Below are 26253 nucleotides of genomic sequence, written 5' to 3' on the forward strand. Positions count from 1 at the left end.
TTAAATAGTTATTAACTATTTAATAGCTATTGTACCTAGTTAAAATAAATTGAAATTTGCCTGTAAAATAAAAATAAATCCTAAGATAGCTACAATATAATTATTATTTATATTGTAGCTATATTAGGGTTTATTTTAAAGGTAAGTATTTAGTTTTAAATAGGATTAATTTAGTTAATAATAGAAATATTATTTAGATTAATTTAATTAATATTTAAGTTTGGTGGGTGTTAGGGTTAGTGTTAGACTTAGGTTTAGGGGTTAACAATTTTATTACAGTGGCGGCGGTGTAGGGGGGGCAGGATAGGGGTATAATAAATTTATTATAGTGGCGGCGGTGTAGGGGGGCAGGATAGGGGTTCATAGGTATAATGTAGGTGGCGGCGGGGTCCTGGAGCAGCGGTTTAGGGGTTAATACATATATAATAGTTGCGGCGGGGACCGGGAGCGGCGGATTAGGGGTTAACATATTTACTATAGCTTGCGGTGGGCTCCGGGAGTGGCGGTTTAGGGGGTAATAACTTTATTTAGTTGTGGCGGTGTAGGGGGACAGATTAGGGGTGTTTAGACTCGGGGTACATGTTAGGGTGTTAGGTACAGACATTCCCATAGAAATCAATGGGATGTCTGGCAGCAGCGAACATGAACTTTCGCTATGGTCAGACTCCCATTGATTCCTATGGGATCAGCCGCCTCCAGGGTGGCGGTTTGAAAACCAGGTATGCTGGGCTGGAAAAGTGCCGAGCGTACCTGCTAGTTTTTTGATAACTAGCAAAAGTAGTCAGATTATGTTCGGAACATCTGTAGTGACGTAAGAATCGATCTGTGTTGAACCGAGTCCGGCGGATCGAAGCTTACGTCACTATATTCTACTTTTGCCGGTGTCTAGGGCTTGATAACTAAGGCGAATCAGCCTCGCCACAAATACGCTGTGGAATTCCAGCGTATTTGAGGTTGACGGCTTGATAACTAGGGGCCAGTGTGTGTGCATGTGTAAAACAATAATAATTGTGAGGGGGGTGGAAGTCTTGGTGATTTCCCACACTTTTTTGTAGGACTTGATCCCTGTATAATCATATCTCTGTACCCAGCACTACATCAATACAATATAATAATAATAATCATGGGAGCGTGCAAAGTACTGGAGCAATATATGACAGCAGTTTTATGACTATGTTATACTTTTGCAAGAACAGTAGGTGGTACTGCTCCAGGAATGTGCACGCTACCTATCTAGATATCTCTTCAACAAACAATACTATGATAATGATATACATTAGATAATAAAACTAAATTAAAAAATTTAAAAAAATTGTATGCTTGGTCTGAATCATAAAAGGACACTTTTGGATTTCATGTCCCTTTAACCCCTTGGCTACCAAGAATTTCAAAGAAAATTTTGCCCAAAGTAGCAGAGAAATGTTTAGCATTTTTGCTATTAAACATAAAGAGAGTCTCTGTTTTTTGTCAATTTATATATGAAAACTATATATCTATATAAAAGTAGACAACCCAATGTATTGATCTAGGCCTATCATGGAATATTTGATGCCAAATATCATATAAAAGAAATCATTAATTTTTTTGCAAACTATGGGATTCTCACTGAAATTATTTACACACAACTACTGCAGTCATAAGACAAATGATTGTAAATGCTTCTCGGGGGTCTCCTTTGTTCAGAAACAGCAGACATACAGTACATACCTTTGCCATTGGTTTTTGGCAGTTAGAATGCCGCTAATCAGAGCTGTGCACCAAACTTCTGAAATTCCTGAGAGTGAAATGAGTTAATCAGTTAGCTTGTATAGTTAATATTTTCTCTAGTGTAGGGATTACCCTCCCACCTGACACCTCTCACCCCTGATATCTCCCAAACAGCCCCCACCCCACCCTGGTCACCACCATCACAGTTACTGCCACAGTCTGCCAGAATGTAGTTTAGGGCCTTTTTAAATGTTTAATTATGTTTTAATTTTGTAGTGTAAGGATTGCTCCTCAACCTCCCACCTCCCTGATCCACACCCCAAACAGCTGTCTAACCCCCCCACACTGTACCCCTCCAGTCTGCGAGTGCAACTTACATGTAGATGTTGGGGTCTTGAAGTGACTTTTCCTGCAGATCCCCTCAGATGTACAGGATATCACATAGTCATCACATATAATATGTTTATGTACCTATACATAAGTAAATGTGTGCCCTGCCCACTGACTCCACTGTATACAGCCTCTACAATAAGGATCAATAGATCTTTAATAAATTGATACCCTGTATATTAATAGACCTCAACAATGTCTCCTGTGGCCATTTTATAGAGTTTTGCACGTGTTAGATAATAAGGTGTTTCCAGATAGCTGTGAAATAATTCTAAAAATTGAAAAATGCCCTTTCGAAGACTTGAGGTGTCAGATTCAAAAAAGGCAAAACTGGCTTTGAAGAAGGGTTGAAAAGTGACTCAAAAATGGATTGTGATCAAAGAGAATTTTTGGGTCCCATAAAAGAAGAAGGGCTTTTACTGAGGATCTGAAAACATTATTTGTGAGTGTCTGAAAGAGCAGAAAACGCTCTATTGTGATTGTGTTAAATCAAAAAAGTAATCTTTTTGGCCAGAAAAAAAAAACAGAAAAAGTGTCAGCTGACAGATTGTGATCAAGCCAATATTGTACAAAAATACATCTACATATTATTCTAAGGATAATCATTGTTTTGAACACTATGGGGCATATTTATCAATGTGCGAGCGGACATGATACGAAGTAGCGTATTATGTCCGCTGCACATTGCTGCCCATCGATAAATGCCGAAAGTATACGCTGTCTGCATTTATCATTGCACAAGCAGTTCTTGTGAACTGCTGGTGCAATGCCTCCCCCTGCAGATTTGCGGCCGCTAGCACGGGGTGTCAATCAACCCGATTGAATTAGATTGGGTTGATTTCTTGCCGCCTCAGAGCAGACGGACAAGTTATGGAGCAGCGGTCTTCTTAATAACTTCTGTTTTCGGCGAGTCTGAAGGCTCGCCGGAAACAAGGGGCCTCAAGCTCTTTACAGAGCTTGATAAATATGCCCCAATATGTCTAGCATTTTTTATTACAGTTTAAACAATAGAAAATTAAAGCTACTGTAAATGTAACAAGTTAATGCATTTTGTTTTAATAGTGAGAGTGCTTTGCTAACCCACCATGATTATATCACAGAGGCTTTTATTGTATTCAGTCAATAAAGTTTAATCACCCTTTGCACAATGATTACTAATGCAGGATCCCTGATATAAAGAAGTATAGGTGACTAATCAAAGCTAAAAGTAAAATAGAACCAACAACATTAATCATCTCTTTCTTTTCACCTATTTGAGACATCATTTTCATGGTGATCAGAGCATAGATTTGTGACCTACATTTCTTTTGCATGATGTAACCATGAATAATGAATTACAAATATCCATTTAGCAGCTTTTAAACTACACGGATAATCAATGAGGACTGGAAAAGAATAATGATTTTTCCTTATATCCTTATTTCAGGCAAGACAACTACATTCCTGTTCTGCTTTAGAATTTTCTTGTGGAAAGCTATAAAAGTAGTAAAGGTCCACGTGATCCAATAAATATAAAGACCTTGCACTGCATCCTAAAGGCAACAGCGATTCATAGACATATACAAGTGACTTGGGACTTTTATATTATTTAAGACAACCACATTCTCCATGTGCTAGCCTTGTTAAGGGCTGCCTGGATTTCATGCTTCCATCAGGATCCATTATAGATAGAATGACTCTGCTTTTATGCCCCATTTAAGGGACAGTCTACTTGAAAAGTGTTATTGTTTAAAAAGATAATACCTTTATTACCCATTACATAACCAACACAGTAATATTAGTACACTTTTCACCTCTGTGATTACCTTGTATCTGCACACTGCCCCATTTTCTCTGTGCTTTTGACAGACGTGCATTTTAGCCAATCAATGCTGACTCATAAATAACTCTACAGGACTTTGCAGAATGTTATCTATATGACATACATGAACTAGCACTGTCTAACTAAGGAAACTTTAAAAATGCACTGAGATTAGAGGTGTCATTCAACTGATTAGAAATCAGTTTGAGCCTACCTAGCTTTAGCTTTAAAAAAAAGAAAATCAAGAGAACAAAGCAAATTTGATGATAAATGTAAAATGGAAAGTTGTTTAAAATTCCATTCCCTATCTGAATCATAAATGTTGACTTGATTGTCCCTTTAACCCCTTAAGGACCAAGCATTTCAGACAAAACTTCCCTAAAAGACCAGAGCATTTTTAGCATTTTTGACATTACTACATTTAAACAGAAATAGAGCCTTTTTATATTTACCTATCAAAACTATATATTTCTTTTAGTAGACAACCCAAAATATTAATCTAGGCCCATTTTGGTATATTTCATGCCACCATTTCACCGCCAAATGCGATAAAATAAAAAAAATCGTTAACTTTTTTACAATTTTAGGTTTCTCACTGAAATGATTTACAAACAGCTTGTGCAATCATAGCACAAATGGTTGTAAATGCTTCTCAAGGATCCCCTTTGTTCAGAAATAGCAGACATATATGGCTTTGCCATTGCTTTTTGGTAATTAGAAGGCTGCTAAATGCCACTGCTCACCACACTTGTATTATTTCCCCCAGTGAAGGGGTTAATTAGGTAGCTTGTAGGGTTAATTTTAGTTTTAGCGTAGAGATCAGCCTCCCACCTGACACATCCCACCCCCTGATCCCTCCCTGATCCCTCTCAAACAGTTCTCTTCCATCCCACACCCCACAATTGTCACCCCATCTTAAGTACTGGCAGAAAGTCTGCCAGTACTAAAATAAAAGGCTTTTTTAAAATAATTCAATTTTTTTATATTTTCTGCAGGGTAGTATCCCCCCTTACCTCCCAACCTACCTGATTCCTGTTTGCGGCAAATTAGGCAATTTAAAATAAATAAATAATTGAAATACCATTTTTTTCTGTAGTGTAGCTGCCCCCTCAATACCCTTCCAGATCCCTTTCCATCAACGGATCCCACATAGGACCCCCTCATTGCCCTTCCTCCCTCCTCCATCCTTCACCCTCAATGACACACATATTTTTTTTTCATTCCCTGTAGAGTGGCGTAGCAGTCCCACCCGCTCCCGCCCTCCTCCCACTCCCTACAGTGATGGGTGGCCCACCGGCCTCCCTCCTTATCCTCCCATCCACCAACGATCGGCACCACCGCTGTCTGATGCAGAGAGGGCCACAGAACTCTGCAAATCTATTTCTGTGGGGCATGCAGAAATAGCGCAATCTCACAATTTTTAGCAAGATCGTGGCAGAGAGAAGCCCAGGACTGCCCAGGACTGCAACAATGTACAGGGTATGTCGCTGGTCCTTAAGGGCACAACGACCAGCGTCCTACAGGGTACGGTGCTGGTTGTTAAGGGGTTAAGGTTCCATTGGAGTCAATAGTGAGTGATCAGACAGTTTGCCTTACAATGCATCTGAAAAATACAATTTGCCTTGGACAAAATAAAATCAGATCATGTTTATAGAAACTAAATTAAATTTATTTACATTTATCAATCCTCACCGTTGCTTGTGGTGGATTAGATGCAAAAATCTTTTTTTCTTTTTTTTTTAGTAAATATGGTTAGCGGGCATCGTTTATTGGCAAGCAAATTGATGCTTTAGTACATGGAGCCCAATGAGTTAAAGAGTCACTGGACCCAGTTCCTGGCAATTTTGCATTTTTTATTTAAACAACTTTTATTTAAGATTTGTTTCAGGAAAAAAAAAATATGTGAGTGTTACTCTACCATATACATGTAATAGTTTGGGAACCATGTACCTAACTGTCATAAGACAACTGAGAGCACCATGCATCTGGTCCAACTTTAATTTGCCCTCTTTTTGATGAGGTAATAATTATTAAACTTTTTATTTATATATCAATGTTTATACGTATAGTACCTTCTTTATTATATATATATGGAAGGGACTTTCAAATTAGCATTGTTATGCTGTAGAGATTTACTTCACTCTCCATCTTGAGATAACACACAAGGCACATGTTCTGTCAAATGGTACATATGTAAATCTCTGGATTAGCAACAGGCAGGGTGTGGGGGATAGTCAAGTATAACAATTAATGAGACAATATTTGTGATTTTATTGTATTTAGACTTTACATTGCCAAACAGTCCTTGTGACGGACTTCGGATACCTTGACTAGGTATCTCCGCCAAATCGATCCTTCTTTAGCCTGGAACCTGTAGCTCTAGAGCGGGAAAAGTGATTTTAGCAAGAGCCCACCCTAATAATCTGACAAGACCAGTATTAAGGTGAAACACGAACAGACTTTATTGGGACAAACACACGGCTTATATACACATTTGCCATCTTGATAAGAGCCTTATCTGAACCCAAGATTCCTGCCTCTCCAGACAGCCTGGCGCCTCCATAGGAACAATAGTCACATAGGAATCCCACAATAGCCAGGTCGCGGTTTTGGGGTGATCCCAAGGGAGCAGCGGCTATTCCCATTGAAGAGCTCCGGGCCCCGAGATGTCACAGTCCAAAAAGCGTCATGATCCGTCACTGGGGGCCAGAGCGGCAGTTAGTCAAAGGGTACGCCGGGTAAGCCAGAGGTGAAGAGGGGTCAGAAACCCTGGGTTCCAGAGTGAGCTCCCTCCTGGCAATCACCCCAACCCTTGCCCCTCAAAGGTAGTACAAATCTCCAAAAGAGCAGATCTCTGGGACAAAGGGCCTCCAGAGCAACCTAGGTCAACGTTCAGCGGTCAAAGTTCAGCGGGGATCCCTAGCGAGCCCAGCTGGCGAGTAGTTCCATAACATCCCGGCTGGGTCATGGTGAGTTAGAAAGGGGCCAGCAGGCAGTGATCAGCTCTTTCTGTGCAATGTGTGTAATTCATAATAACCATGAAAAGGGGAGCTGGGGAAAACACAACAATCCAGAGTATGGGAGGAGGTAGCCTTGGCAGCCTGGTATCCGTGACAATCCTCTACGACTTTGTACGTATGGGAGGAGGTAGCCTTGGCAGCCTGGTATCCATGACAGTCCTCTACCACTTTGTACGTATGGGAGGAGGTAGCCTTGGCAGCCTGATATCCGTGACAGTCCTCTACGACTTTGTACACACACAAATGTATTATAGCCATGAAAGTGTCTGTTTACTTTTTAGCTTTCAGTCAGGGTGAATCCTAACACAACAAAGCTGATAATACAATACCCTGTCTATCTGGGAACTAATTACACCCAAGGAATAATATATTCTATTGTCAGATAGTCTGGGGCTGAGCTGACACAATACTCAAGTAAAACAAATAGAACACCGTTTTTACCTTTGGTTCATTTAGGACAATAAGCCAACAACAACTTTTCTTCTTGCCTGTATAGAGGTGAAGACCCAGGGCTAACTCAGATTTCAGACTTTTATAAATGTCCCACACCTGTGTGCTGCTACAGCTTTTGACAAACCTAGCAATTATAAGCCAAAGGCTGGAATCCAGAGAAGGGAAACTACGTGATAGAATCCTAATTCTCACATATCTGCCATCTATGGGTTCTGGCATAGCCTGTTACAGTAATCAGTGTTCTAGACTGTCTAGTAAATATCAGGACACAATGGGAGAGCAAGGACCAAGGACACAGCACATAGATTGCGTTTCATTTGGAAGTTGGAACACACTTCCACACAGGGTCACCCTTAGAATGTGCAGGGTCCTAGGCATTGACAAAATTGTGGGACCCCTCAGCCCAATGCCCTTATTTCCTAGTTCCTGTACGTCCTGCCCATCCATTTCTCACTCCTGCCCCAACAGTCAGTATTACCAGTATAAAGAATAATACTACATATTACACCTGATACCATAAGCACTTCTTCATCAAATAAAAACAGTATTTACATTGCAAATTAGTGGAAGAAAGCTGCATGCACATAAAAATAAATCAACAGACAAACAAGAGATAATAAAAAAACTTTATAGATCAGTACATGCAAATCATGTTACTAGGAATACATAATAATTTAAATATGAACTTTGTCTAACCTTGGTGAGCAATAATTAGTTGGGTAGCATTGTTTTAAGTTTCTTAAAGAGACATTGTACACTAGAGTTTTCTTTGCATAGATGTTATATAGACCATCTGGGAGTGTTTTTGTAACAGTGTATAATTTTATTTTTAAATAATATTGTGCTGATTTTCAGACTCCTAACCAAGCCCTAAAGTGTCAGATGTAGACTGATGTCTACAGACTCCTGCTTGCTCCTGTTTGTGTTTTTTTTTTCATATGCAGGGAGGGTCTGAAATTCCTGCTTTATCAGCCCATTTCAGTGGGTGTCCCAGCCTAACTTCATCAACAGTGCTAAACTAAGAACTTCTAAGTAAGTTTGTAAAAGGTTTTATATTGAATTTTTATACCTGTATCTGTGCATAGTATTCTTTATAGTAGTGTCTATTACATGCAGTTACATGAAAATTGGTGTATACTGTCCCTTTAATATGCTTTACCTGTTGTAACGGATTGATTTACATAATGTTATAATCTCTTCAAAGAATAAGGCAAATTATATTTTTTTTTTTTTTCACAACCAAGTTGCTATTTAAAGGGACATGATACGCATATGCTAAATCACTTGAAACTGATGCAGTATAACTGTAGAAAGCTGACAGGGAAATCTCACCTGAGCATCTCTATGTAAAAAAGGAAGATATTTTACCTCACAACTTCCTAAGCTCAGCAGAGTAAGTTCTGTGTAAAAAGTTATGCTTCACCTGCTCCCAGCTGCAGGTAAAAATAAAAAAAAATGAAGAAATGAACAGCAGCCAATCAGCATCAGCAGTGCTGAGGTCATGAACTCTTACTGTGATCTCATGAGATTTGACTTAACTCTCATGAGATTTCATAGTAAGCTTCCTTTACCTTATTGGTGAAATAATATGAGAGTTCACGAGGCTCATCCTTTCAGTTGTCCCAGGACAGACACACTAAAATGCTGCTTAGAAATCCTTTACAATGGGAGGTGGCTACTGAGGAACTTTTGAGGTAAAATATCTTTCTTTTTTACATAGAGATGTTCAGGTGATATTTTCTAGTCAGCTTTTTACAGCTATGCTGCAGCACTTTAAAGTGTTTAAACATTTGGGTATTATGGCCCTTTAACTCAAATGGCAACAGTTGAACAGTCTATATGTTCCTTACAATGGAAAGATTGTAACATTCTCTTGTTTAAAGCGGCATTGATGTGATGTATAGACAAAGCAAATTGTAGGGTTTAATTTAAAATATATATACTGTGTTTTCTTGTATTTTAAGTTAAACTCATTCTGATCTTTCAGCTTCTAGTTAGTTCCTGATCCTACAGTTTTGGTCTATTTAAGCAGATTGCAAGCAAATCAGAGGCTTAAAGGCACACTGAACCCAAATTTTTAATTTTGTGATTCAGATGGATCATGCAATTTTAAGCAACTTTCTAATTTACTCCTATTATCATTTTTTCTTCGTTCTCTTGCTATCTTTATTTGAAAAAGAAGGCATCTAAGATCTGAAGAAAAAATGATAATAGGAGTAAATTAGAAAATTGCATGCTCTATTTGAATCACGATAGACAAAATGTGGGTTCAGTGTCCCTTTAAAGGGACAGTTTACTTCAAATTTGTATTGTTTAATAAGATAGATAATCCCTTTATTACCCATTACCCAGTTCTGCATAACCAACACTGTTACATTAATACACTTTCGGCTAGATTTAGAGTTTTGTCGGTAACGACCCGCGTAGCTAACGCTGGCTTTTTTCTGGCCGCTCCTTTAAAATAACTCTGGTATTGAGAGTCCACAGAATGGCTGCGTTAGGCTCCAAAAAAGGAGCGTACAGCATATTTAACGCAGCTTCAACTCTCGATACCAGAGTTGCTTACGGACGCGGCCAGCCTCAAAAACGTGCTCGTGCACGATTCCCCCATAGGAAACAATGGGGCTGTTTGAGCTGAAAAAAAACCTAACACCTGCAAAAAAGCTGCGTTCAGCTCCTAACGCAGCCCCATTGTTTGCTATGGGGAAACACTTCCTACGTCTGCACCTAACACCCTAAAATGTACCCCGAGTCTAAACACCCCTAGCCTTACACTTATTAACCCCTAATCTGCCGCCCCCACTATCGCTGACCCCTGCATATTATTTTTAACCCCTAATCTGCCGCTCCGTAAACCGCCGCTACTTACATTATCCTTATGTACCCCTAATCTGCTGCCCCTAACACCGCTGACCCCTATATTATATTTATTAACCCCTAATCTGCCCCCCACAACGTCGTCTCCACCTGCCTACACTTATTAACCCCTAATCTGCCGAGCGGACCGCACCGCTATCATAATAAAGTTATTAACCCCTAATCCGCCTCACTAACCCTATAATAAATAGTATTAACCCCTAATCTGCCCTCCCTAACATCGCCGACACCTAACTTCAATTATTAACCCCTAATCTGCTGACCGGAGCTCACCGCTATTCTAATAAATGTATTAACCCCTAAAGCTAAGTCTAATCCTAACACTAACACCTCCCTAACTTAAATATAATTTAAATCTAACGAAATTAATTAACTCTTATTAAATAAATTATTCCTATTTAAAGCTAAATACTTACCTGTAAAATAAATCCTAATATAGCTACACTATAAATTATAATTATATTATAGCTATTTTAGGATTAATATTTATTTTACAGGTAACTTTGTATTTATTTTAACCAGGTACAATAGCTATTAAATAGTTAAGAACTATTTAATAGCTAAAATAGTTAAAATAATTACAAAATTACCTGTAAAATAAATCCTAACCTAAGTTACAATTAAACCTAACACTATACTATCATTAAATTAATTAAATAAAATACCTACAATTACCTACAATTAAACCTAACACTACACTATCAATACATTAATTAAATACAATACCTACAAATAACTACAATGAAATAAACTAACTAAAGTACAAAAAATAAAAAAGAACTAAGTTACAAAAAATAAAAAAATATTTACAAACATAAGAAAAATATTACAACAATTTTAAACTAATTACACCTACTCTAAGCCCCCTAATAAAATAACAAAGACCCCCAAAATAAAAAATGCCCTACCCTATTCTAAATTATTAAAGTTCAAAGCTCTTTTACCTTACCAGCCCTGAACAGGGCCCTTTGCGGGGCATGCCCCAAGAAGTTCAGCTCTTTTGCCTGTAAAAAAAAACATACAATAGCCCCCCCCAACATTACAACCCACCACCCACATACCCCTAATCTAACCCAAACCCCCCTTAAATAAACCTAACACTAAGCCCCTGAAGATCATCCTACCTTGTCTTCACCTCACCGGGTATCACCGATCGGTCCTGGCTCCAAAATCTTCATCCAACCCAAGCGGGGGCTGGCGATCCATCATCCGGTGGCTGAAGAGGTCCAGAAGAGGCTCCAAAGTCTTCATCCTATCCGGGAAGAAGAGTAGATCCGGACCGGCAACCATCATCTTCCAATCGGCATCTTCTATCTTCATCCAATGAGGACCGGCTCCATCCTGAAGACCTCCACCGCGGACCCATCTTCATCCGGCGACGTCCAACTGAAGAATGACTGTTCCTTTAAGGGACGTTATCCAAGATGGCGTCCGTCAAATTCCGATTGGCTGATAGGATTCTATCAGCCAATCGGAATTAAGGTAGGAATATTCTGATTGGCTGATGGAATCAGCCAATCAGAATCAAGATCAATCCGATTGGCTGATCCAATCAGCCAATCAGATTGAGCTCGCATTCTATTGGCTGATCGGAACAGCCAATAGAATGCGAGCTCAATCTGATTGGCTGATTGGATCAGCCAATCGGATTGAACTTGATTCTGATTGGCTGATTCCATCAGCCAATCAGAATATTCCTACCTTAATTCCGATTGGCTGCCAATCGGAATTCGAGGGACGCCATCTTGGATGACGTACCTTAAAGGAACCGTCATTCTTCAGTTGGACGTCGCCGGATGAAGATGGGTCCGCGGTGGAGGTCTTCAGGATGGAGCCGGTCCTCATCGGATGAAGATAGAAGATGCCGCTTGGAAGATGATGGTTGCCGGTCCGGATCTACTCTTCTTCCCGGATAGGATGAAGACTTTGGAGCCTCTTCTGGACCTCTTCAGCCACCGGATGATGGATCGACAGCCCCCGCTTGGGTTGGATGAAGATTTTGGAGCCAGGACCGATCGGTGATACCCGGTGAGGTGAAGACAAGGTAGGATGATCTTCAGGGGCTTAGTGTTAGGTTTATTTAAGGGGGGTTTGGGTTAGATTAGGGGTATGTGGCTGGTGGGTTGTAATGTTGTAATGTTCAGCAAAAGAGCTGAACTTCTTGGGGCATGCCCCGCAAAGGGCCCTGTTCAGGGCTGGTAAGGTAAAAGAGCTTTGAACTTTAGTAATTTAGAATAGGGTAGGGCATTTTTTATTTTGGGGGTCTTTGTTATTTTATTAGGGGGGCTTAGAGTAGGTGTAATTAGTTTAAAATTGTTGTAATATTTTTCTTATGTTTGTAAATATTTTTTTATTTTTTGTAACTTAGTTCTTTTTTATTTTTTGTACTTTAGTTAGTTTATTTCATTGTAGTTATTTGTAGGTATTGTATTTAATTAATGTATTGATAGTGTAGTGTTAGGTTTAATTGTAGGTAATTGTAGGTATTTTATTTAATTAATTTAATGATAGTATAGTGTTAGGTTTAATTGTAACTTAGGTTAGGATTTATTTTACAGGTAATTTTGTAATTATTTTAACTATTTTAGCTATTAAATAGTTCTTAACTATTTAATAGCTATTGTACCTGGTTAAAATAATTACAAAGTTACCTGTAAAATAAATATTAATCCTAAAATAGCTATAATATAATTATAATTTATATTGTAGCTATATTAGGATTTATTTTACAGGTAAGTATTTAGCTTTAAATAGGAATAATTTATTTAATAAGAGTTAATTAATTTCGTTAGATTTAAATTATATTTAACCCCTTAATGACCACAGCACTTTTCCATTTTCTGTCCGTTTGGGACCAAGGCTATTTTTACATTTTTGCGGTGTTTGTGTTTAGCTGTAATTTTCTTCTTACTCATTTACTGTACCCACACATATTATATACCGTTTTTCTCGCCACTAAATGGACTTTCTAAAGATACCATTATTTTCATCATATCTTATAATTTACTATAAAAAGAATTATAAAATATGAGGAAAAATGGAAAAAAACACACTTTTTCTAACTTTGACCCCCAAAATCTGTTACATATCTACAACCCCCAAAAAACACCCATGCTAAATAGTTTCTAAATTTTGTCCTGAGTTTAGAAATACCCTATGTTTACATGTTCTTTGCTTTTTTTGCAAGTTATAGGGCAATAAATACAAGTAGCACTTGCTATTTCCAAACCATTTTTTTCCAAAATTAGCGCTAGTTACATTAGAACACTAATATCTTTCAGGAAACCCTGAATATCCCTTGACATGTATATATTTTTTTTTAGTAGACATCCCAAAGTATTGATCTAGGCCAATTTTGGTATATTTCATACCACCATTTCACCGCCAAATGCGATCAAATACAAAAAATCGTTCACTTTTTCACAAATATTTTCACAAACTTTCGGTTTCTCACTGAAATTATTTACAAACAACTTATGCAATTATGGCATAAATGGTTGTAAATTCTTCTCTGGGATCCCCTTTGTTCAGAAATAGCAGACATATATGGCTTTGGCGTTGCTTTTTGGTAATTAGAAGGCCGCTAAATGCCACTGCGCACCACAAGTGTATTATGCCCATCAGTTAAGGGGTTAATTAGGGAGTTTTTAGGGAGCTTGTAGGGTTAATTTTAGCTTTAGTGTAGTGTAGTAGACAACCCCAAGTATTGATCTAGGCACATTTTGGTATATTTCATGCCACCATTTCACCGCCAAATGCGATCAAATTAAAAAAAACGTTAAATTTTTCACAATTTTAGGTTTCTCACTGAAATCATTTACAAACAGCTTGTGCAATTATGGCACAAATGGTTGTAAATGCTTGTCTGGGATCCCCTTTGTTCAGAAATAGCAGACATATATGACTTTGGCGTTGCTTTCTGGTAATTAGAAGGCTGCTAAATCCTGCTGCGCCTCACACGTATATTATGGCTAGCAGTGAAGGGGTTAATTAGGGAGTTTGTAGGGAGTTTGCAGGGTTAATTTTAGCTTTAGTGTAGAGATCAGCCTCCCACCTGACACATCCCACCCCCTGATCCCTCCCAAACAGCTCCCTTCCCTCCCCCACCCCACAATTGTCCCCGCCATCTTAAGTACTGGAAGAAAGTCTGCCAGTACTAAAATAAAAGGGTTTTTAAAAAAATTTTTTTAGCATATTTACATATGCTACAGTGTAGGATCCCCCCCTTAGCCCCCAACCTCCCTGATCCCCCCTAAAACCGCTCTCTAACCCTCCCCTCTGCCTTATTGGGGGCCATCTTGGGTACTGGCAGCTGTCTGCCAGTACCCAGTTTGCAACAAAAAAGTGCTTTTTTTTATTTTTTTGTTTTTTTTTCTGTAGTGTAGCTTCCCCCCCCACACAGACAAACCCCCACCACCTTGCTTATCATTTTTTTTTATACTTTTAAGACCGTTTTTTAACATGTTTTATTAAAGATTTTCTGTAGTGTAGCGGTTCCCACCCGCTCCCTCCCCGTGCACGCGCCCGCCCCCGCCCTCCCGTGCACGCGCGCGCGTCCGTGCGTGCCCCGGTCACCCCCGCCCACGATCCCGCCCCCCTCCACATCAGCAGGGCCATCGATGGCCGCCACCCGCCTCCCGGTCCGGCTCCCACCCACCAACGCCGCAAGCCACCGATCTCCGGTGCAGAGAGGGCCACAGAGTGGCTCTCTCTGCACCGGATGGCTTAAAAAGGTTATTGCAGGATGCCTCCATATCGAGGCATCACTGCAATAACCGGAAAACAGCTGGAAGCGAGCAGGATCGCTTCCAGTTGCTTTCCACACTGAGGACGTGCAGGGTACGTTCTCAGGCGTTAACTGCCTTTTTTCTGAGGACGTACCCTGCACGTCCTCAGTCGTTAAGGGGTTAAGTTAGGGGGGTGTTAGTGTTAGGGTTAGACTTAGCTTTAGGGGTTAATACATTTATTAGAATAGCGGTGAGCTCCGGTCGGCAGATTAGGGGTTAATAATTGAAGTTAGGTGTCGGCGATGTTAGGGAGGGCAGATTAGGGGTTAATACTATTTATTATAGGGTTAGTGAGGCGGATTAGGGGTTAATAACTTTATTATAGTAGCGGTGCGGTCCGCTCGGCAGATTAGGGGTTAATAAGTGTAGGCAGGTGGAGGCGACGTTGAGGGGGGCAGATTAGGGGTTAATAAATATAATATAGGGGTCGGCGGTGTTAGGGGCAGCAGATTAGGGGTACATAAGGATAACTTAAGTAGCGGCGCTTTGCGGTCGGCAGATTAGGGGTTAATTATTGTAGGTAGCTGGCTGCGACGTTGTGGGGGGCAGGTTAGGGGTTAATAAATATAATATAGGGGTCGGCGGTGTTAGGGGCAGCAGATTAGGGGTACATAAGGATAACGTAGGTGGCGGTCAGCAGATTAGGGGTTAAAAAAATTTAATCGAGTGGCGGCGATGTGGGGGGGGCCCTCGGTTTAGGGGTACATAGGTAGTTTATGGGTGTTAGTGTACTTTAGAGTACAGTAGTTAAGAGCTTTATGAACCGGCGTTAGCCCAGAAAGCTCTTAACTACTGACTTTTTTCTGCGGCTGGAGTTTTGTCGTTAGAATTCTAACGCTCACTTCAGACACGACTCTAAATACCGGAGTTAGAAAAATCCCATTGAAAAGATAGGATACGCAATTGACGTAAGGGGATCTGCGGTATGGAAAAGTTGCGGCTGAAAAGTGAGCGTTAGACCCTTTTTTGAGTGACTCCAAATACCGGAGGTAGCCTAAAACCAGCGTTAGGAGCCTCTAACGCTGGTTTTCACGGCTACCGCCAAACTCCAAATCTAGGCCTTTATATCTTTGTGATTACCTTCTATCTAAGCCTCTTTTGAAAGCCCCCTAATCACATGGCTATGTATTTATTATCTATTAATTAGTGCAGTGTCATGCACAACTCATTGGGAGAGAGCACAATGTTATCTATATGGCCCACATGAACTAGCAGTATCTTGTTGTGAAACAACATATGATAAGAGGCTGTCTGTAGTGGCTTAGAAAGAGGCAGAAATTTAGAGGTTTAAATGTTATAAAGTATAATAATATAACAATGTTGGTTGTGCAAAGCTGGGGAATGGGTAGCAAAGAAGTTATCTATCTTTTTAAACAATAACAATTTTGGTGTTGATTGTCCCTTTAATTCCAAAGTAAAAAGGGGCTGAAGAAGAATTACTGCACAATGTTTCAGTTCCTTTCTCATAACCCATAAGCCCACTACCATTAAGGAAATGGAGGAAAATGGCTCAGGCTATATGACTCTAAAAAGAGCAAAAGAGCACTAAAAGCAATTACATCAAAAAATGTTTGATGTGATTGCATTTTAGATTTCTATCACTTGCTAGAATTGGTTGTAGAGGCCAATACTTCTTTTAAAGAGCTATATGGCATCAGAAATTGTGTATAGATAACCCCCTTATCTACTATAGTTGTACTTCAGCCTATATGACAGCATCCCACGCAGTCTAGTTTAGAAAACCCGAAGAAGCAAATGCAGTGTAACAAAACTGGGTAAATACCTTAGAGTTTGCATTGAGACCTTGATGTTTTTCAGAGGTGTTTTTTGCCCGAGATAAGGAATTGGTGTTTAGCAACATCATTAACCTGGTGTCTTTCTAATGGTATGAAAAATGTATCTCCTGTTATAACTATGGGTCAGTATAACATTTTGTAATAGGGTTGGAATTTGTCACTTTGAATGTTGAGGACACCATATTTTTTTGGATCCCCTTGGTGTCTTGAAACAATGATCTTCTGTTGAGTAATTATCTTTCTATCTAATTGTCTAATTATTGCTCAGTAAACCATTCTATTATAAATAAGTTCATGTGTTACTTTTGGTCACTTTGTTAACCTCTTGCAATCCAAAGAACATTCCATATTTGCCATTGTTGTCCCAGTGCAGACCTTCACGTGACTATATGAATATGGTGAGTTTCCTTTAAAATATGAAAATAAAAAGCATTACTACATTAAATCACACCCCATAATATCTGCTGTAAGGAGGTGGCTTAGCTCTCTAGGTAGCTGTGTACTCCTTTTGTCCCCAGTTGCCTTCCATGTCTCATTTGTATTTATCAAAAGTTCAAAGTAGAGCCACATCATCCATATTATTCAAAATATTCCTTTATTAAAATCAAGGCATAAAAAAATAAGTGACATTTCAGGACACAGCCCTTACTCATGCTTATACATATACGGAACATTGGGTTTAAATAGGCATTAGCAGTTTAAAAGTTTAAATAGGCATAAGGTACATTGAAACACGCCCCTTTAGGGCAGGTAAATGATCTCCTTCAGAACTGAACAAAAAATCATCCATATATATATATATATATATATATATATATATATATATATATATATATATATATATAAATATACTGTATACATACCCACTGTACATATAGACAGAATACAAAAAAATGTAAATTAATAAAAGAGATGCCAATCCATGTCCCAATTCATACCATATGGATACCGGGCATTAAGTGTAAATATCCAGAAAATCTCTCTATCGCACCCTCTCCTTAATCTAGGTGGGGTCAATTACCTGAAACCTTAGTTGATTAATATGGTGTTTTGCTTCTAGCAGTTGAACATTAGTTTAAACCTACATAATATTAAACTAGTGGCCAATAGTACTGCTACAAGCTATCAGCACAAATATTGTATGTTTATGTATTTAAAAAAAAAAAAAAAAATGGAAAAAAGGAAACCCCAAAAATGTAATTCATGTTTCAGATAGAACATATTATTTTAAACAACTTTCAAATGTACTTTTATTATCATACTAGTCCTAAAGCCCGTGTACACGGGCCAATTTTTTAGGTACCGCGGTTCCAACCCTTGCTCCCTCTCTCTCCCCCGTCTCTTTTGCGCTCTCTTCCCCTCTTTTGCACTCTCTCTTCCCCTCTTTTGCGCTCTCTCCCCCTTCTCTTTTGCACTCTCTCCCCCTCTCTTTTGCACTCTCTCTCCCCCTCTTTTGTGCACTCTCTCCCCCCTCTCTTTTGAACTCTCTCCCCCCCCCCTCTCTTTTGAGCTCTCTCTCCCCCCCTCTCTTTTGAGGTCTCTCTCCCCCCCTCTCTTTTGAGCTCTCTCTCCCACCCTCTCTTTTGAGCTCTCTCTCTCCCCCCACTCTTTTGCGCTCTCTCCCCCCTCTTTTTTGCACTCTCTCCCCCTCTTTTTTGCGCTCTCTCCCCCTCTCTTTTGTGCTTTCTCCCCCTTGCGCTCTCTCCCCCTCTTTTTTGCGCTCTCTCCCCTGTGGGTGCGGGTGTGTGTGGGTGCGCGTGCGAAGTCTCTGTAGGTGTGTGTGGGTGCGCGTGCGAGGTCTCTGTGCGCTGAGGTCAAGTGTGTGGGTGCGCGTGCGAGGTGTAATCAGCTGTGCGCTGCTGCACTGAGGTGCGCGTGCGAGGAGGTCAATCTAAGGCCAAGTGTGTTTGTCTCTACTGCGCATGACGGCTTCAGACAAACACACTTGGCCTTTTATAATATAGGATTGTTAAAGCTAAATACTGTTTATGTAATTTATGAAATGGTTCAACTGCTAAGAGGATTGTAAGAGGGGGAACAGACACAATACATTATATATTTTTAATTAAACCTTGTGATGTGCAAATTTGTATACATTAAGAATATTTTATTTATGTTGTTTTGGAATTAATAAATGCTAATACATGGTTCAAGGCCCAGCTGAACTATCGCTTACCCTCTAGCTTGTGCCCCTGTTTTAATCACTGCCCACACATGACGTGACTATTGACCCCATGCGTGTGCCCCTGACAGTTATTACTCATGCATGGCATGACAATAACTACAGATTGCCTGGTAAGCACCGCCCTGTCATCACCTGCCGGGTTCCTACTGTCAGCTCTGGATATGGGCACAAAGGGCAGCTGAGCACGCTATGCATGCTCAGGGTTACTGCTCTATCACGCAAGCCAGGGATGGGATGAGACGCTGCGTGCAAAGTGCCCAACCTCAGAGCTGGAAGCGAACAACTGTCACACGCACTGCCTGTGTGCTAACCGGATATCCCAGCAGTCGGCTATCGGGTTACTTCTTTCTTGTCACACTCACTGAGTTATTGCTTTTTGCGCATCAGCTGTGAGCCTCACACGCCATACGACGCCCAGGGGGCTGCTGTACTCATAGAGCTAACGTTTTACCTCATACAGGCGTTTAATAACTTTAGCGTGTGCTGTCACACATACTGACCTGTTATGCCGGTGCTGTCTTGCGCTGCTGTGGTGCGCGTGCGAGGTGTGTGTGGGTGTGGGTGTGTGTGGGTGCGCGTGCAAGGTCTCTGTAGGTGTGTGTGGGTGCGCGTGCGAGGTCTCTGTGCGCTGAGGGCAAGTGTGTGGGTGCGCGTGCGGGGTGTAATCAGCTGTGCGCTGCTGCATGGAGGTGCGCGTGCGAGGAGGTCAATCTAAGGCCAAGTGTGTTTGTCTCTACTGCGCATGACGGCTTCAGACAAACACACTTGGCCTTTTATAATATAGGATATGCTTCATTCTTTTGTTATCCTTTTCTGAAGGAACAACATTGCACTACTGGCAGCAAGCTAAACACATCTAGTTAGCCAATCACAAGAGACAAATATATGCAGGCACCAATCACCAGCTAGCTCCCACTAGTGTTTGATATGTGCAAATTAATTTTCAACAATGGATACCAAGAGAACAAAACACATTTGAAAATAGAAGTGATTTTAAAAATGTCTTAAAATTAAATGTTCTGGGGGGGGGGGGGGCAGAGCTAGCCGGCGTCCAAGATGGTCGCTAGCACTTAGAGCTCCGAAGTGCGGTTGGCTCAAATACCTCATTAGTGCTATAGGTATGTGAGTCGGGAGTCAAAAAGATCTGCATCCACTCCTTAGCAGCCAAGGGAGCACCCGGTAAGATACAGAAAAGATCCGGTGCTGAGACCCGCTGGGCATAACATATTGCGGCCTCCCGCGGCTTCCCTGCGGCCTCCCACGAGACACGCACCATAACCATGCCGCTGGGAACACCAGAGCGTGTTTTATACACTTAAGTGCCTGGGAACTGTTTTGAATTCCAATCAGCTGTTCATGTGTTGGGGCCCCACAAAGGTTCATTTATCTTTTGGCAGCAATGTGTACCATTTGATACATGTATATAAGTATGTGTTTAATCTGCTGTAATTGGTAGATTTCAGTAGCATACTGCAGTATCTTGCTTTATGTTAGGTATTTTAGAGCAATAGTAGCTAGTGTTCGCCACTCAGGCTTTTTATATTGTGTGTGTATGTTGCGTTTGGAATTTGGGTGGAGAATAGACGGTAAGATTTTGGATTTCCACTGGCGCTTATGAAATAAGCTAGGATTTAAGCTACCATTATATGTGTAACTTATCTAAGTGAGATATTATAAGTGATTCTGATTGTTATCAGATGAAAAAACAATAGTGTCTCAGTGTCTCAGATAATGGATATTTAGGATTTAGATCCTATGGGGGGTAGTTATCAAGCCGTCTACTTTTCTTGCTTCGCTGGCCCAATACGCCCGCCTAAGCTCGCCTACCTTCGCCGCCGCGGACCTGAAAAAATACGCCTAAGTTATCAAATAAAGCTGTCAAAAAGCCGCGGGGCGATGAGCAGCGGACTGTGACAGTTATCACTCATCCGATCTCGCTGCCCTTCGGCTTTTTCCCAGCTTTATTGCTAGCCTGTCACTAAGCACTCACACTAAACTACACTGTTCTATTCCTATACCGGCGCCCCCGGAGCCCCCCGCAACTCAATAAAGTTACTAACCCCTAAACCGCCGCTCCTAGACCCTGCCGCAACTCTTATAAATGTATTAACCCCTATCCTGGCCCCCCCATACCGTCGCCCTCTATAATAAAATTATTAACCCCTATCCTGCTGATCCCGCACCTCTCCGCAACTAAATAAATAGTTTAACCCCTAAACCGCCGCTCCATGAACCCGCCGCAACCTATATTAAACCTATTAACCCATATCCTGCCCCCCCTACACCGTCGCCACCTATAATAAATTTATTAACCCCTAATCTGCCCCCCACTACGCCGCCGCCACTGTAATAAAATTATTAACCCCTAAACCTAAGTCTAACCCTAACCCTAACGCCCCCCTAACTTAAATATTAATTAAATAAATCTAAATAAATTAACTCTTATTAAGTAAATGAATCCTATTTAAAACTAAATACTTACCTTTAAAATAAACCCTAATATAGCTACAATATAAATAATAATTATATTCTAGCTATCTTAGGATTTATATTTATTTTACAGGTACCTTTCAATTTATTTTAACCATGTACAATAACTATTAAATAGTTATTAACTATTTAATAGCTTACCTAGCTAAAATAAAGAGAAATGTACCTGTGAAATAAATCCTAACCTAAGTTACAATTACACCTAACACTACACTATACTTTAATAAATTATTCCTATTTAAAAATAAATACTTACCTGTAAAATAAACCCTAAGATAGCTACAATGTAATTAATAATTATATTATAGCTATCTTAGGATTTATATTTATTTTACAGGTAACTTTGTATTTATTTTAGCTAGTTAGAATAGTTATTAAATAGTTATTAACTATTTAATAACTACATAGCTAAAAGAAATACAAAATTACCTGTAAAATAAATCATAACTTAAGTTACAATTAAACCTAATACTACACTATCATTAAATTAATTAAATAAATTAACTACAAATAACTACAATTAAATACAATTACATAAACTAACTAAAGTACAAAAAATAAAAAAAGCTAAGTTGCAAAAAATAAAAAAATAAGTTACAAACATGTTACAAATATTACAACAATTTTAAGCTACTTACACCTAATCTAAGCCCCCTAATAAAATAACAAACCCCCCCAAAATAAAAAAATGCCCTACCCTATTCTAAATTAAATAAATTTCAAAGCTCTTTTACCTTACCAGCCCTTAAAAGGGCCATTTGTGGGGGCATGCCCCAAAGAAAACAGCTCTTTTGCCTGTAAAAGAAAAATACAACCCCCCCCAACATTAAAACCCACCACCCACATACCCCTAATCTAACCCAAACCCCCCTTACAAAAACCTAACACTAATCCCCTGAAGATCATCCTACCTTGAGTCGTCTTCACTCAGCCGAGCGAATTAACGTAGGAAAATCTGATTGGCTGATGGAATCAGCCAATCAGATTCAAGTTCAATCCGATTGGCTGATCCAATCAGCCAATCAGATTGAGCTCGCATTCTATTGGCTGATCGGAACAGCCAATAGAATGCGAGCTCAATCTGATTGGCTGATTCCATCAGCCAATCAGATTTTTCCTACCTTAATTCCGATTGGCTGATAGAATCCTATAAGCCAATCGGAATTGAGGGGACGCCATCTTGGATGACGTCCCTTAAAGGAGCCGTCATTCATCGTAGTCCGTCGGTGAAGAAGGTGGTTCCGCGTCGGCGGAAGGAAGATTCAAGACCCGGCTTGGAAGATGACTTCGCCCGGATAGAAGACCTCTTCAGCGCCTCTTTGAAGATGACATCGGACGGATCGAAGACTTTTCTTCAGCGCCGCCTGGATGATGACTTCATCGGATGGAAGATTTCTTCAGCACCGCTTGGAGGATTAACTTCTTCCGCTCCGGATGTCCTCTTCAGTTCCATCGGTGGCTCGGCTGAGTGAAGACGACTCAAAGTAGGATGATCTTCAGGGGATTAGTGTTAGGTTTTTGTAAGGGGGGTTTGGGTTAGATTAGGGGTATGTGGGTGGTGGGTTTTAATGTTGGGGGGGGTTGTATTTTTCTTTTACAGGCAAAAGAGCTGTTTTCTTTGGGGCATGCCCCCACAAATGGCCCTTTTAAGGGCTGGTAAGGTAAAAGAGCTTTGAAATTTATTTAATTTAGAATAGGGTAGGGCATTTTTTTATTTTGGGGGGTTTGTTATTTTATTAGGGGCTTAGATTAGGTGTAAGTAGCTTAAAATTGTTGTAATATTTGTAACATGTTTGTAACTTATTTTTTATTTTTTGTAACTTAGCTTTTTTTATTTTTTGTACTTTAGTTAGTTTATGTAATTGTATTTAATTGTAGTTATTTGTAGGTAGTTTATTTAATTAATTTAATGATAGTGTAGTATTAGGTTTAATTGTAACTTAAGTTAGGATTTATTTTACAGGTAATTTTGTATTTCTTTTAGCTATGTAGTTATTAAATAGTTAATAACTATTTAATAACTATTCTATCTAGCTAAAATAAATACAAAGTTACCTGTAAAATAAATATAAATCCTAAGATAGCTATAATATAATTATTAATTATATTGTAGCTATCTTAGGGTTTATTTTACAGGTAGGTATTTATTTTTAAATAGGAATAATTTATTAAAGTATAGTGTAGTGTTAGGTGTAATTGTAACTTAGGTTAGGATTTATTTCACAGGTACATTTCTCTTTATTTTAGCTAGGTAAGCTATTAAATAGTTAATAACTATTTAATAGCTATTGTACATGGTTAAAATAAATTGAAAAGTACCTGTGAAATAAATATAAATCCTAAGATAGCTAGAATATAATTATTATTTATATTGTAGCTATATTAGGGTTTATTTTAAAGGTAAGTATTTAGTTTTAAATAGGATTCATTTACTTAATAAGAGTTAATTTATTTAGATTTATTTAATTAATATTTAAGTTAGGGGGGCGTTAGGGTTAGGGTTAGACTTAGGTTTAGGGGTTAATAATTTTATGACAGTGGCGGCGGCGTAGTGGGGGGCAGGATAGGGGTTAATAAATGTATTATAGGTGGCGACGGTGTAGGGGGGGCAGGATAGGGGTTAATACATTTAATATAGGTTGCGGCGGGTTCAGGGAGCGGCGGTTTAGGGGTTAATACATTTATTATAGTTGCGGTGGGCTCCGGGAGTGGCGGTTTAGGGGTTAATATGTATAGAGTAGCTTGCGGTGGGCTCCGGGAGCGGCGGTTTAGGGGGTAATAACTTTATTTAGTTGCGGCGGTGTAGGGGGGGACAGATTAGTGGTGTTTAGACTCGGGGTACATGTTAGGGTGTTAGGTGCAGACATCTCCCATAGAAATCAATGGGATGTCTGTCAGCAGCGAACTTGTACTTTCGCTATGGTCAGACTCCCATTGATTCCTATGGGATCCGCCGCCTCCAGGCTGGCGGATTGAAAACCAGGTACGCTGGGCCGTAAAAGTGCCGAGCGTACCTGCTAGTTTTTTGATAGCTAGAAAAAGTAGTGAGAATGTGCCGCACTTGTGTGCGGAACATCTGGAGTGACGTAAGAATCGATCTGTGTCGGACTGAGTCCGGCGGATCGATGCTTACGTCACAAAATTCTACTTTTGCCGGTCTCGAGCCTTTGATAACTAAGGCGAATCAGCCTCGCCACAAATACGCTGCGGAATTCCAGCGTATTTGAGGTTGACGGCTTGATAACTAGGCCCCTATGTGTTGACTGGTATAAAATATTTCCTTAATATTTTGTGTTATATAAAAAATAATAATATAACTAAATCTGTATTTACAGATGAAGTGGGTAGTGTTCGTGAGTAGGTTATGAAGAGTAAATAAGTGTAAATGAAGCTAGTGACGATCCAATTGGCAGTGATTAGACATAGATATAGATATATCCAAATAATAATGATAGATGTATAAGTGTTAAAACTTTTTTATTAAACTAAAATTACTGTTAACATAACTAAAAAATATATATGGCAAATAAAACAAATAAAAGCAAATAAAACAAGGGACGTCTCCCTATGAATTAGTCCTCAGTAAGTCGAGTGACTTGACAATATATGGTCTCTGAATATGACTTGATAAACAAAAAATGCCACCTTGGGATTAAAGCAAGCTGTAAGGTACCTTACAAATGTCTGTTGGGAATCGTATTAGTGCCGATGTTCTGTGAGCTTCCTTCTCAGTTTTGTTCCTTCGCGGCTTAACCTGAGATAACAAACAAGCCTCCGTTTCTGATTGGTGGTTAGGGGTCACACCTCTCTTAGGATAGGCTGTGACTGTGCACGCTGGATGTTTAGCGTGTTCAGATGTAAATGATCTTTTTCAAGATGTTTGAACTGCAGCTGTAAAAAACTTTTTTCTTCTGCACTTTGGTGTGCGGTGTTGGAAATCCACTGTTAGAAAGAAAAGCTGTGCTCCACTTTCTCGCTGTTCAGATCCTTGGTCCTCCTTGTGGTTTTAGCTCCTAAATCATGGAAATTAGAGAGTCCACTTGAGGGGCTGGATCGCAGCTTGTTGGAGTTTGTAAGACTTTCTTTAAACGTGGTTGTAGAAAATTAGTGGTAGAAAAGTCTGGAGTAAGATCTACGCGTTTCACCCTCTGGGGGCTTTATCAAGATACTCCAGACAGGTTGAGTGCTTCCTTATAAAGGTGTTTCTTGTGATATTATTGGTTAGGTAATTAAGGTAGGTTCCATAGAGGCACACCTTCTTAGGTTTAAGGTGGAATTGCAGGTTAACAGTTTTTTGTATATAAAGGTGGTAATAAGGTTCACTTTATGCTTTTCACTCAACTTTTGACAAAATTAGATATTCATTTATGGAATCTTTTACACATAATAAATTAAATATTATCTCATATGATATTTATAACAGGGAATACAGTAATGTGAATTTATAAAAAATAGGCAATTTAGACTTTCTATTTAAAAAAAAAAAAAAAAGGTCACATTGAAAATAATACCTTATGTAGTGAGGTGTTACACATAGCGTTATGCTAGTTTTAAAGCGATATCTGAGGCAATAAATTAGTGTAAAGGATGAATTGTTGGTGTAAATACTACCATTCAGAATTAATGACTTATGCCTACATAAGTGACATCACTAAAGGTTGACTTGATGGAATAGTGTACATGGAGAATAGACGGCCCAGATTCACAATAAACCCTTGTGTATTTTTTCAGTAATAAAGAATTTGAT

This window comes from Bombina bombina, chromosome 7 (genome assembly GCF_027579735.1).
Source record: "Bombina bombina isolate aBomBom1 chromosome 7, aBomBom1.pri, whole genome shotgun sequence".
Lineage (NCBI taxonomy): Eukaryota > Metazoa > Chordata > Amphibia > Anura > Bombinatoridae > Bombina > Bombina bombina.